At 31.6% G+C, this 14,019-nt stretch overlaps 1 protein-coding gene across 2 annotated transcripts in view; it reads left to right on the top strand.

Moving 5' to 3' along the window:
- Positions 1 to 4,773, top strand: part of LOC122304325 (serine/threonine-protein kinase 38-like) — a 30,887-nt gene extending 26,114 nt beyond the window's left edge. Inside the window, exons 15-16 of one of the 2 annotated variants that reach the window (XR_006240979.1) lie at positions 4,395 to 4,452; positions 4,564 to 4,773. The gene's annotated coding sequence lies outside the window, so the exon portion shown is untranslated. The remainder of the gene's footprint in view (positions 1 to 4,394; positions 4,453 to 4,563) is intronic. The other variant, XR_006240980.1, reaches the window with a different exon arrangement.
- Positions 4,774 to 14,019: the final 9,246 nt, after the last annotated feature.

Genomic DNA, 14,019 nt, shown 5'->3' with positions numbered 1-14,019 from the left:
ATAGATTTATTCTTTTACAATGACTCTACAAGTTAGACATGTTCAGCATATATTTGATACTAAGCACAATCACTTGCAATGGTTTTTTTTTTTTTTTTTTTTAATAAAAAGTGAAAACTCCTTGATAATAACTACAATAACAATGGAGGTTTTCAATCGGAGTACTTGTATGTGTATATATGGTCTTCACAATATGTGAAAAATTAAACTTTCTCACTTTCCAAACATGACAATATACTCATGTACCACAAGGATTTTGAATGGAACTTGGAATAGAACTTGAACAAAGGTGATACTCCCAAGAGAATGTTAATTGTTAGAATATTACCATACTTATTATAAAATATATTCAAAATATTTTATTATGTATGGTAATATGACTTATTCTCTACCATGTTTAGTTTATTGTGTATATTAATCAGTATCAATTAGTATCATTAATTTATTGTGTTTTTCATTATATCTCTAGCCTTGTTCACCTATAAATAGGGATAAATGTTATGTATTCAATAACATTTGAGAATAGTAAAGATCTAGCCCTCAAATTCTGTCTCTCTCCTTCTCTCTTTCCCATCTCCTTTTTTGTTTTCTTCTATTTTCTAGATGGTAGTAGAGCTCTTGGCTAATACTAAGCTCGATTCTGTGAACTATTTCTTTTAAAATTCTTCTGCATGCTTTACCTCTTACAAACTTGTCTTACAAACTTTTCTTAGTTACTTTCCTTTTTCAAATTGGTTCTTCTCATATGGTATAAGAGCTACCAAATTCCTAGTGTCTCTTGCAGTGTTTTTTGGTTCGATATAAGTCTTATATTCAACGAATTATTTGGTATTCTTTTCCGTTCACCACACGTTCTCCAAAGGCTTCATACGCACTTACAGATTGTCATTCGTAATAAATCTCTACAATGTGTTATTTGTTGTTATTTTTCGCTCACTACACATTCTCTAGAGGCTTTCTATACACATAACAAATCGTTGTTTGTGATAAGACTCATAGAGAGCATGTAGTGAATGAAAAATACTACCAAATAACACGTTGAATATGGAACCGCTAATAGCATTATGGCATACTATTGTGGACCACGCTTGAGTCCGTAGCTTGCACATCCACCCATTAATCGCATTGGTACCATGTATTTAAATGACCATCTTATTAAATATTATAATATTATGTTACACTTGATCTTGAAAGCTTATATGTCTTATGCAATGTGAGATATATAACATACATAATACGTACATGATTATAAATGATGAATTAAACCTGATACGAAATTAAGATGATCATGTACCATGATGAATGAAATGTGTGGTTATCAAAGAATGAGCTTTAATAATAATCTATCTAAAATAACTAACATGTGCTAATTCAAATTTATAAGAAAGCTACTTACCTTGTTGCGTTGTTTTATAAAATTTATTTTGTAGTTCGTTACTATAGGAAGTAGGAATCATCACTAGCATTTCTAGCTTAATTAAGTTCATACTAGGGAGAATAATTTAATAAATATTCTATGACATACTATAATCAATAAATGCTAATATTATATAAATAATAATAATTTAGAATATATACATCTACTGAATCTTTACCTTTAGAATATATAATTTAATGGAAATTATATTTTATTAAATCTATTGAATAGCAGTGGAAAACTCATTTCATAAATAGGCTTAATCATAATCTTATTGTTAAAATATAATTAAATGCTTATAATTTATTACTGTAATTTGGTTGTATAAATTAACACTCAATAACATTATTTAGACTTCTAAGTATTTTTTGAAAAATAAGGTTTCTAGGCTAATATTTGCCCAAGTAAAATCAAGCCCATGTGAAGCATAACCAAGCCCAACCCGATTCAAAATGTAAGTCCAATTAAAAGTCAAGCCCAAAGCCAAATGTATTTTGCCATGGCTTACATACTAAGGGCAATAACATAAAATATTTAGGTTGCGTTTGGGGCTACTATTCACAAACAATCACTACTTTTTCATTATTATTTACAAGTAAATTGATATCACCTTAGTATCCAAACGTAATCTTAAAGAGGTCTCCCAAGTACTTTTTGGAAAAACAACATAACAAAGGGTATAATGGCATATTCGTTAATAACACTACACTTATATTTATAAACTTATACTGCGGGAAGACCAAATAAAAGGGCAACCCAAATTTTTAAGAATGATAGAGAGTTCACTAGAGGAGAGTGTTGTGTGATAGAGAGGTGCATGACTCACTGAGGAAGAAAGGGATGCCGTGCGACGGTAGATCTAGGTGGCCAAACCGAGATCGATGGCACCAACAATTTCTGGATAGCAAAGTGACGTTCTTAGGCCAAGAAAAATGGTGGGGAGAGAGAGAGAGAGAGAGAGAGCAAAGTCTAGTCTAGGGTTTCTATGTTTCAAAACTCTAAGTCTAACCCTATGTCCCTCACCCTCGTCGGCCACCACTGCTCTTTGTTGTTCACTACTTATTCATAGTAAGAGGTTTTTGGTTGATTTTTTATTTTGGATTTTTGGTTGATTTTTCATTGTTGGTTGATTTTGCTTTTGTTTTTGCTTCCAAATTTGAAATCTACTTGCATGCCCAAAAGCTTCCATATTTTTGGTTCAACATGGTCCACAGTAAGTCCCTATCCCTCCATTGACCCTCGCTATGTTTGCTTATGATTGGGTGTTTGTTATCTTAATAATCTATTAGGCATGAGTAAGTACTAGGCAGATGTGCACATACACACAAGAAACTAAATGTTATGTTGCCTTTATGCATGCATATGTTTTTTTTGTTTTTAATGTTTACTAACAATTAAATTGGTTGATTTTGGAACTTTGCTTATAGATTTGGGGTTTGTTTGCACCACCGCTGTGAGTAATTATGGACTACCTAAATTGTGTTTCATGTTTCTGAATGTGTTTCATGTGTTAAATTTTCATAACTCACTTTATTGATAGCAGTTGAAAATTGTTTAAGCGAATCATTTCATTTCATTTACTTGGAGGAGTGTATGATTGACGGGGGCATTAAAAATATTATTATAATTACGATGGACGATACTACCTCTAATGACTCCACAATTGATTGGTTGAGAATAAGGGAAATAGAAAGTGATAACTGTGTTACAGATTAGGGGTTTATCCACACCAAGTGTACTACACACATTTTAAACCTTATTATCTGTGAAGGTTTTAAAAGATGTAGATAACTCAATCGTAAGGGTCCACAATTTCATCAAGTATGTGAAGTCTTTTCCCCAAAAGACTTGCCACTTTCAAGTCTTGTGTTGATAGGTCTAACGTTCTATATTTTAGTTTCTAGTGTCTTGACGTGCCTACTAGATGAAACTCGACTTATTTTATGTTGCATGTGGTTGAGAAGTATCAAAAAGCTTTTTAACTTCTGCTTGATGAGGATCCATACTCATAAGTTTATTTACTTTGGATGGGCCTGGGAAAAAAGGTTTAGGAGCTCCTGGGTCTGATAACTGGGAGACTATAAAAAATTTTACAAAGTTTCTTCATGTGTTTTATAATGTTGCATTGCGTATACTAGTACACTCTATGTTACATTGAATCTTTATTTTCAAGTGCTAATTAATATTCATGCAAACTTGAATAGTTTTTGTGATAATAGTAATTGACACTTGAGTTCAATGACTTTTAGAATAAAAATAAAGTTTGATAAATATGAGGATCTTCAAAGATAAATAGATTATTGTTTATTGCTGTCATTCTTGATTTATGATACAAATTGGTTACTAAATCATATTGGTTCAATGTGAAGAATTTGTTTAACTCCTTAAGAAGGATATGGAGTTCTTGTATGAACAGTATGTTACATTTGGTAGTGGGTGCGCAATTGGGTCTAACTTAACTACGTCTCACACTCGTAATAAGAGTAGTGCATCAATAGTGAGCAATCATACAATTGATCCCTTGGCCTTTTTGAGGAACTTTCATAAAGAGTGAAAATTAGCAACCTTGATGAACTGTAAGTCAAACTTAAAACGGTATTTTTTGGAGGATGTTGAGGTTCCTACTAAGTGTTTTGACATTTTATATCTGATTATTGCTCTAATAGAAAGAGATATCATGGTCATTCTGATCACCATCGCAGCATCTGAGCCAGCATTTAGCATAGGAGGTTGTTTTCTAAATCCATTTTAGAGTTCTTTGGCTCCTAAAATTGTAAAGGCTCTTGTGTGTGTACAAAACTGGTTGAAGTCCATTCCTATATACTTGAGTCAAAGTTATTCGGATACAATTGATGATGCGGATAACTATAAGTTAGACTCATGTAATATATTTAAATATTTTTTTATAACTTTTGTTATATATCTTGATTTTGTCATTTGTGATACTAACCTTTTATACTTTAACATTTCAATGTAGAAATAACAACAGAATGACGAGTATACTATATGAAGATAATTGAAGTTTAAGCCTTGAGGTGCATTTGTGAAATTGTGTAACTGTTGTTTGTTCAATTTTGTTTCATTATTTTTATAAATTTATGTAGACTTATTTTATTTCCTCACTTATCTTGTCCTCTTTTCTTCAGAAACAACTTGGAATAGCACTTGGAGTTTGGTTCTTTTGTTGTCAACTTGTTGAAAATTTGAAATGGAAATTTGGTTGGCACAAAAAACTTGTTTTGTTGTTCTTGTGTTTCTTTTGTGGTTGGAATGAGAACTTACAAAATGTTGGTACGTTGTTGTACTTGGAAAGAAATAACATTATGATGAATGATAGATGTGGATGATTTAGATGATTGTTGCGCCTAAACTTTGACTCAAATTAATGAACCAAAAATTTAGTGCAGTTTTACCTACAAGTATGCAGGTGTTGTAGTATCTTACAGGATCAAATCCACATGGATTGACTTTTGTGATAAAGAAAATAAATTCAGACAATGAAACGAAATTACTAAAAGAAACGTACAATCAAATGAAGATTGATAAAATAACTGAATCAAACTAAAATGATAAAATGAATTGATATGGAAAAAGACTAAGGTTTCGAGGATCCGTTTAATAATCTATAATATTGTTTCCGATCGATTTACTTCAATTAAACTAGAATAATGATTCTGTTTAATTGGAAGATTTAACATTTAAGATCAAGAAAAATAGTCGCTTATGATTGAGCGTGAACGATTGATGATTAAAATATTTACAAATCTATTTGAATACCACAGGGATTCCTCAAGCATTCACTGTATTTGGAAATCACAATGAATCAAGACGAGTATATAGATAATCAAAATATCCAATAATAAAATCTTTCAATCGATCAAGCTCGCAAAATAGATTTTATGTGGATCTGAAAATAATATTTAAATCATTAAACTTTACCTCTAACCTTAGTATGAAAATTTAGCCAATCATATTTATTATAAGTGCTATAGAAATCATATAAAGATTATCCATTAAATAACTAACACAAGAAATATTAAGCAATAACTTAGAAACAACAAAATCTGAAATCCAATTGATACAGAGGAATAAATCAGAGATTGAATTCCATCCGTCTCTTCTAAATGAAAATGAATCAATACAAGAGCTTTATGCTACAAGTAAAAAAAAAAACATCCACTCCGAATGAAAAGCAAGGAAACGGAAACAGCACAACACCTCCCTTTCTTCCACTCATAAGTCCCCTACTCTATTCAATTCCAACACATGAATTTATTCCAACCAATAAAAACTAAGAAACCGACTTGCTCTCCCACTAAGAAACCGACTTCTTCTTTCTTCTTTTAATCAAGACTCAAGCACCGACTTACCTCTTCTAGCCATCATGACTTTTCTCTCTTTTTACTTGCTTAGGACCGACGGATTCAATCTTTACTCTCAGCAAACTCCACCTCACTCACATCAAACCGACTACACACTTCCAAGAAAAAAATAATTCCAGCCATCTCCCTTTAACTCCAGCTAATCACCTTTACATAATTCTCTCTATGTTTCTTCCCACGTCTCACTCTCCCTATCTCCAACCGATTCCTTCCTTCTACCATCAACCAAGATAAATCCCAACCAATTAATTAACTCCACCTATTTCTTTTCAACCCCAGAAAATTCCAACTGACTTCTCTTAATTCTTTCTCTTCTCACCTCAAATCTCTCTCTCTACTCATGACCAACACACCTCAACTCCTCTCTATCCCCCATGTAACCCTCTCACTCTACCTCTCTCCAACCGATTGCTTTCCCCCTCTCTTTTTTACGTCCAGCAACATATATATATATAGCTGCTTCTAGTCGTCCAAACTCCCTCCTCCAATCACTCCTCCAATCACAATTCCTTTTTCTTTCAATCACCACCGATTTTCCTACACTTTTCTCTCAATTCCAGCTGACTGACTGCACACTTTCTTCTTTCAACTTTTGCACCCACCAACTCCCTCTCTTTTCTCTTTTCATCTAGCAATATATTTATATATTAAGTCGGCACCAAACTTCCTCCAACCACAATTCACTTCAGCCGACTTCTCTTGTTCAATATAGCACTCTACTTCAAGCACGGCACTTCTCTTATCTTTTCTCTTCACAAGTCAAGCACGGCATTTCTTTTCTTCATCCTTTTCAGTTTCTTCCGTCCAGCCACACACACACACACACACACATATATATCTTTAGATGGCTGCTTCAAGTTGGTGCTGCCCTTCCTCCAAGTCAAGTAATGCACGGCATCTATCTACTCCACTCAAACCCCCTCTTCCTCCAATCAAATTAACCAGCCGAATTCCATCTTCAATTCACACTTGGTTGAAAACTCAAGCATGTCTTCACACTTCAAACGGCTTCTCTTCCAATCCATCACATGTTCCTTACCTTAATTTAGCTGCACTAACCGATGAAAGTTAAGCCAAACAAGCAGCTGCCCAATTACGTCATTCCTTCTCTTCATTCCTCTTAATTAATATGCACTTTTGGTCAAAAGTTCCAACCGGATCTCATTTGAATTTTATTTAAACTGAAAATAAGAAGAAAGAAATAACACTCAAAAATAAATTAAAAGAAAAATAGATTATCAAAAACAGACTATATATGTGAGGAAATATTGTCCCATTAAATCATAATTATAAAATTAAGCATAAACATGATATTAATCAATTAAAAATCACAACTCGTATTTATGATTAAAAATTATTTTTCCATCTAAAACCAATAATAGTGTCACGAAGAATTTAAAATACATTGGTTTTAAATAGCTAAAACATGCAATATTTCAGCTCAATCAATGATGGGTTGGTTGGATAATTTAGAAAGCTGGTAATGTTTCAGCCCAACTTGGAATGGGAAGAAGCCCCCAATATTTGCTTTTGTTTGCTGTTAGAATGATAACAGTAATTGGTTTTAATTTATGTTATTGGTTATGTAACTGTTTTTGGGTTCACAATGAAGGAGAAGGAGCAGCTTGCTCTGTTTTTGGGTGGATAAACAGTGCTATGAACGTGAATTTGGGAGGTGGTTTCCAAGGTGTTTGGCATCGTGGTGGTCTGGGTGTGAGGGAGGTTCACGATGGTTGCGTGCCGATGGGTGGTTTGGTGTATGCTAGACATAGGCATGGGGCTAGCAAAACTCGGCTTCATGCTTCACATTCTTATGCAGTCGTTGGTGTGACGACAATTGAGACCTACCGTGGGAGATGTTGCTCGAGAGTGGGTGTAATGGTGCTGGGCAATTCGAAGAGGTGGAGGGGTCGCGTGGAGTAGGTTGAGTTCTTGGTCTCTTTGTTGGGTTGCACATAAAATTCGTTGTTGCCGTGTAACTTGGTTTTTAGTATTGATGTCTTTCATCGACATGGGAGGAGCTAGGTTCATGGGTAACATCAAGAGTGGCGGTTTTGTGGTGCAAGAGAGGTTGGCTGTTGTGGCATCATCAGTTTGGTTGTTGGGTAGTTTCACAGAGGCTGTTGTGTGGATGGTGCTACAATTTCAAGAGCAAAAAGGAAATTTAAAGGCGAGAGAGGGTAATCAACGTGCTAAGTTGGAGTCGATTACGGACCAGAGAAGAAACGGAGAACGTGACAACAATTTAAAACATTTAACTACATTTATCCTATTAATAAATAATAATAATAATAATAATCCAGATTAAAAACAAACAACTTATTTAAGACAGAATTTGATAAACTAATAATAGTATAATAATAACAATAACATAATTTTTATAATAATATGAAAATAAATAACAATTATTTTATGGCCTAATTTAGGATAGGATTGTTATAGGTTCACATTATTATGCTATGACCATCCTTACACACCTTCACGTAATTTGGTGGGAACGGCTTGAAGGTATTTTTGTTATAATGTTATTTGAAAAATGAATTTGGCAAGGTTAATGTCTTGGCGGGTGTAAAAGTCAATTCTTCTAAGTGCTTGCCAGTCTACATAGATGAGAATTATCGAAGGACCATACTTCTAGTTATATGCCACAAATAAGGTTAAAGCAAATCTAGTTTGAGCGAAAAGTGAGTTGTTCATTTAACTTTCATTTGAACACAAGTAGAGTTCGACCTTTTCATTGAGTTGGATATTATGTTCACGAATATCTCATTGAATATATGAGCTTGTTCACGAGTTGCTTCATTTTGATATAATAGATTACTTATATTGTATTTTATAATTTTATCTACAAATTTTGACAAATTAGTTTTAGTTTTTTGCTAATATCTATATAAAGTCTATATATACCTATATCAATGGTTATATTTATAATGATTTGAGTAACATGTATGGTATTAGGAACATCAATTTCTCCAATCTCTTTAAATATTAAAAATGCCCACATTATAAATATTGAGATAATACATTTAAAAATTATAAATATGAAGTTATTCGAGTTTATGCAAGATTATCGAGTCAAACTTAAATAAATCGAGCTGAATTTGAGTTTGATCAATCTAATCTTAAGTTCTCATCAAATAACTTTGCTTATTTACAACCCTAGCTACAAATTCAATAGATATGATATAGATAGAAAATCTTCGAAGCCAAAACTCAAAATCTATCTCATGGCAAACCAGATCAAGAGAACTTTATTGCCTCACTTGAATACATGCAAATATATTACAAATACAAAAGTGTTGAGATCCATTGTTTACCCTCGTAAAGCAATCGGAAAACTTTAATGTCACTATACAACACAACTATTCCTTCTGTATCAACTGAAGTCAAGGTGGAAGAACTAATTGATTGCTGTTTGGATATTAAATTCATATCATCTCATTTCAACTACTCTTATCTAATCATTATAATTTTATCAAATTTTCACACAAAATAAAAGAAACAATTTAACTTTTTCAAATTGCAAAACAATAATAATATTAAAAAATAATATTCTAACAATATTTTATTCAATTTTCAACTTTTATCTCAACTCACTATCTAAACTAGGGTAAATCGGTCCGGTCTGGTCTAGTCCTAGGGGTGATTTTCAGTCCATCATCTTCCTTGGACCAGACTGGTAGCTATCAGTTCGATTAGTCTGTTCGACCCAATTATTTTTTAAAAAATCTTTTTCTTCTTTTTTTTTTTCAAATAAATTAATAAAAATATTTATTTAAATTACTAAATTAAAATTAAGTGGATTATTAATGTAGATTATGTAACTAAATATCAAAAAAATATTTTTATATGGTCAATGATAATAAATTATATGAAAATTACATCATTAACTTATATAATTACTATATAAAAATAATATATTAAATTATTAAAAATATTTTAAAAATATATATAGGAGTTCGGTTCGGTCCAATCCAAAATTTATAGACCCCGGGATTGAACCGAATGGTCTCGGTTCACAATTTATTGGACCGACACCAATCGGTCTAAAGTTTAGTTCGGTCCGGTTAGTTTTTCCGATCCGGACTGACCGGCTTACACCCCTAATCTAAACTGCACCTAAATAAATTTGGAACCAGGAGAAGAGTGGCAGATTTAGTGTGAAAAGTGCTTATCGAGTTTTTAGAGCCAGCAAAGGTAAGAGCAGAGGGGAACCCTTGAATGTTAGCCTCTAAAACTCATTATGGTCTGCTCTATGGAAGTTGAGGATTCCCAACAAAGTTAAATTTTTTGCATGGAGAGCATGTAGGGATGGACTACCAACTTTGGAAAATCTAAGAAGAAGAAAAGTTGATGCGGAGGATAAATGTATTTTTTGTAAAGAAAAAATGAAGGATCTATAACATGCATTACTACATGGTCCTAGTATTCATGATCATTGGGCTAGATATGAGCCTCTCAATCAAAAAGTGGATCGGAATATGTTATTTAGGGAAGTGGCTTTGCACATAAAGGAAGAAAGCACAGTGGATGAGCTGAACAATTTTGCACTAATTGCATGGGGCATTTTTAAGACTCATGTAGATGTTCAAGGAGTGCAATGTTCAACATGTTAATCGTCTCAGCAATGAGGTTGCTCATGGGCTTGCTAGACATACTTGAAATATTGTACATATAAAATGTGGTGGGGTTGAGTACCTACCCATGTATCCCAATCCATTTGGCTGAATAAACATTCTTTTTAATGTCGTTTGATGAATATGAAGAAAAAAAAAAACTTTTCCTTTGTAGCATCACTCGCTTAGAGCCATGAAGGCCACGTAGTTCTAGTTAGACAAAGAAATATGAGGTCAAGCAATTTACCAATAATATTCAAAAATTATATTCTAATAATATTTTACCTTTATAATATTTTTATTAAATTTTTTTCTCTCACTTTTTGAAACTATATAAAATATTTTAACTCAAATAATTTTATTACTATTCACAAACCATCTCACTACTATTTATAAGGAAAACTCTATATGTAGGAGAGTTTGTGCAAAGATGCGCACAAATAAAATGCGGGAGTCTACATGGAACTAATATGGTGCGTTTTCGATTTTTCCCCTTCCCAGTTTCTAAAACCCACATGTACTCTCCCTCCATCTCCCTCCACTATCTTTCCAAACTTTTCCCTTTCCAACATCTGGCAAGGTTTTGATTTTCGTTTTGTTCCGGTCGAAATGGCCGAAATTTTCCATTCCAGTGTAATGTCTGGTACACTCTACCACCCTGTTCCATTTCGCTTCAAATTTCGGTCATATTTTGGCCATTTTGGTTGGAATTGAGCGTTTCGGTCTCCATTCCGTTTCGAATTATTTTTATAATTTTCTTGTATTTAGATGAAATTTTTGTAAATTTTAAATCCAAATTGTATTTAATTAATTCTAAAATATAAAATGTATTTATATAATTTTAATTTTTTTATAACTTTAAATATGTCACCTCATTCTTTTTAAAAAAAAAGATATCATTATTTTTAATCATTTATCCTTTTTTTTTTTTTTTTGTCTCAACTCAAGTTTGTGATTTTTTCAACATATATTCATTTTATAAAATTTCAATTCTTCCATATATATACACATATACATGATATACACTTATAAATGGTGGGACATATTTATATATATATATATATATATATGTATTTATTCTATTAGTTGTTAATTTACATATACATATGAATATTTATATATAATATATAATTAATCCCAAAACGGTATACCGAAACGATACCAGTATTGAAATATTTTGTTCCAATACCTAACTAAAGCGGTCACTGGAACGGTATTCAAAACTTTGGTATTTGAACCCTAACCCTCCCCATTTCCCTCCTTCGTCTTCTTGCTCATGGCTGGCATCAAAGGCTGCATCAGTGATAACAGCTGGAGAGATTGTTCCTTTGTTGAAGGACTTGAATGAGAATAAACAGAGCTTCCGACAGAACGTGGTTTCATTGGCAACAGAGTTGAAGGAGGTTCGGACCCGCTTAACATCTCAGGAGCGATCATATGCTTTAGAAACTCTAACAAGACAGGCATGTGATCTTGAGATTTTGGGTTCTTTTTTAAGTATTGTGTACATGTGGTTTGAATCTTTAAAGTCAATGATTAGTCTCTTCTTTAATGTTTTTGTTTGTGGGGTCATGATTTGGATTTGTAGTTATTTTCGTGGGTATGCTTTCGCAGGAAGTAGAGGCAAAAGCTAAGAACCAGGAGAAATTTATGAAAATAGACTTTCATAAAAAATGGAGAAATGAACTCACTTATCACAGATGATAATGAAGACTGGTAGAGGTGAAGTGTTCAAAATTGCCAGAGATAACGCCAATGATGACCTGCGAGATGGAGGTTCTCTCCGAAATGTTGGGGTAAAAAATGCTAGATGTGCGATGGAGAATGAGAACTATCTTTCCCTCATCTTGTTTTCTTTTTCATGTATTTCCTATGTTTTTCCCATTTTTTATTTTGTTTTTTATTTTTTTAATAGACGTTGACATGACATCCTGTGCAGTTCTCCTACTCAAAGTAACCAACCTGTAGCGAAATTATATTTACAACTCATCTAATCTCAATTTATTATCCAAATCAGCCCTAAAAGCACTCCCAATAAACTTTTCATCCTATTTTTTAAAATAAATATCACTTTTTCTATTTTACATATTGATTTTTACAATACATCATATATCAGCTTATTTATTTTTTCTTCATATCATTTTAATATTATACCTTTTAATATTTTATAAGAGAAAAAATACAATAAAAGAAATTAATTTTAGAGAAAAAGTACAAGAAAAGATAAAAAACAATTAAAATATGTTTACTTTTGTGTATAGCTGCTTCTACATCTAGAGGCAACACTGTACACAAATGTAAAATAGAAAAAAAAATAAAGCATCCATTGGATGCATGTTTTAGACCATTTTTCTTTAAATTTTACATAACAATGAGTTTTACAAAACTATTGTGAGTGCTCTAAGAATGTCTATTTTTGTCTTTATAATAATAAAGAAAAATGCTAAATTGCCCCATAAGTATGTTCACTTATATATTTTATTTTATTTTTTTAGAATGTTTAAAAAAATCATCACTAGTGATTTGTATATTTTTTAAAATGTTTAAAAAATAAAGAGAGATTGCACTAGTGGGCACACGCGGAGTAGCATCACCCATTTATTTAACCCTACATCTTTTAACAAATAATGATATTCTTATAAGCATTTTGAGAACTAATAAATTCTTGTACTAATTTCTTTTGGAAAACGTATAACCTAAAACCTTTTTTAAAAATATTTTTTAATTATATATTAAATAGAGGATAACTTTATAAAATTAAATTTTATTTTCAAAGAAGTGGCATTTTTACATTAATTAATTATAAAACGGATTGTAAATGAGTTGTAAGAGAACTGTAGATATATCATTACCCATTTGTTTTGTGATAAGGCACTACTAGGGCCACCGAGAGTGGGTCTCGACACTATCCATGGATAAGGCTATTTCACAATTTTTTTTTTAACTTTTTTCTTCATGTATTTTATAATCTTATTAAATATTTAAAAAAAATCAAAATATCATTTAAAAACACTTAATGATTAAGTTAAAAAGAAAAATGGAATCAGTATCCATCATCATCAGAACCATTATCGGGAAGAGAAACATTTCCCTTTGTGATATCCTTAGTTTTGGAGTAAATTCCCTTTGTGATATCACATGAATCAAGGGTGCTTGATGCTATTCTACATTTAGAAATCTTTGGATTATACACAAATCTTACATAAGAAAAGTTAATCTGGTCTATGAGATAGTAAAGTTATTTTCATTATAAAATAGATCTAACATATTACATTAAAAAAAAAATTTATTCTCAATCCAGTGTGTAAATCGCATCTAATAAAATGCTTACATGGCATAATTTTATTTTAAAGATAAATTTTAAAATTTAAATCGTATAAATTAAATTTTACTATTTAAATGATATGAATGGTATGTTTTACACATCTGCTTAGATTTATAATAACTCATACAACGTATAAACTTTTTGTGTGAGATTTATATGCAAACCTAAATATTTCTTTTTTCTACATTTCAAGTTTTAGCATCTTTAATTATACAAACTAAATATCATATATTAAATAACTTACTTAAAATATATGAATATCAATTTATGCAAACTCTT

Source organism: Carya illinoinensis, chromosome 3, assembly GCF_018687715.1.
Source record: "Carya illinoinensis cultivar Pawnee chromosome 3, C.illinoinensisPawnee_v1, whole genome shotgun sequence".
NCBI lineage: Eukaryota > Viridiplantae > Streptophyta > Magnoliopsida > Fagales > Juglandaceae > Carya > Carya illinoinensis.
Note: the sequence above shows the minus strand (reverse complement) of the source record. Positions and strands in the feature narration are given on the sequence as shown.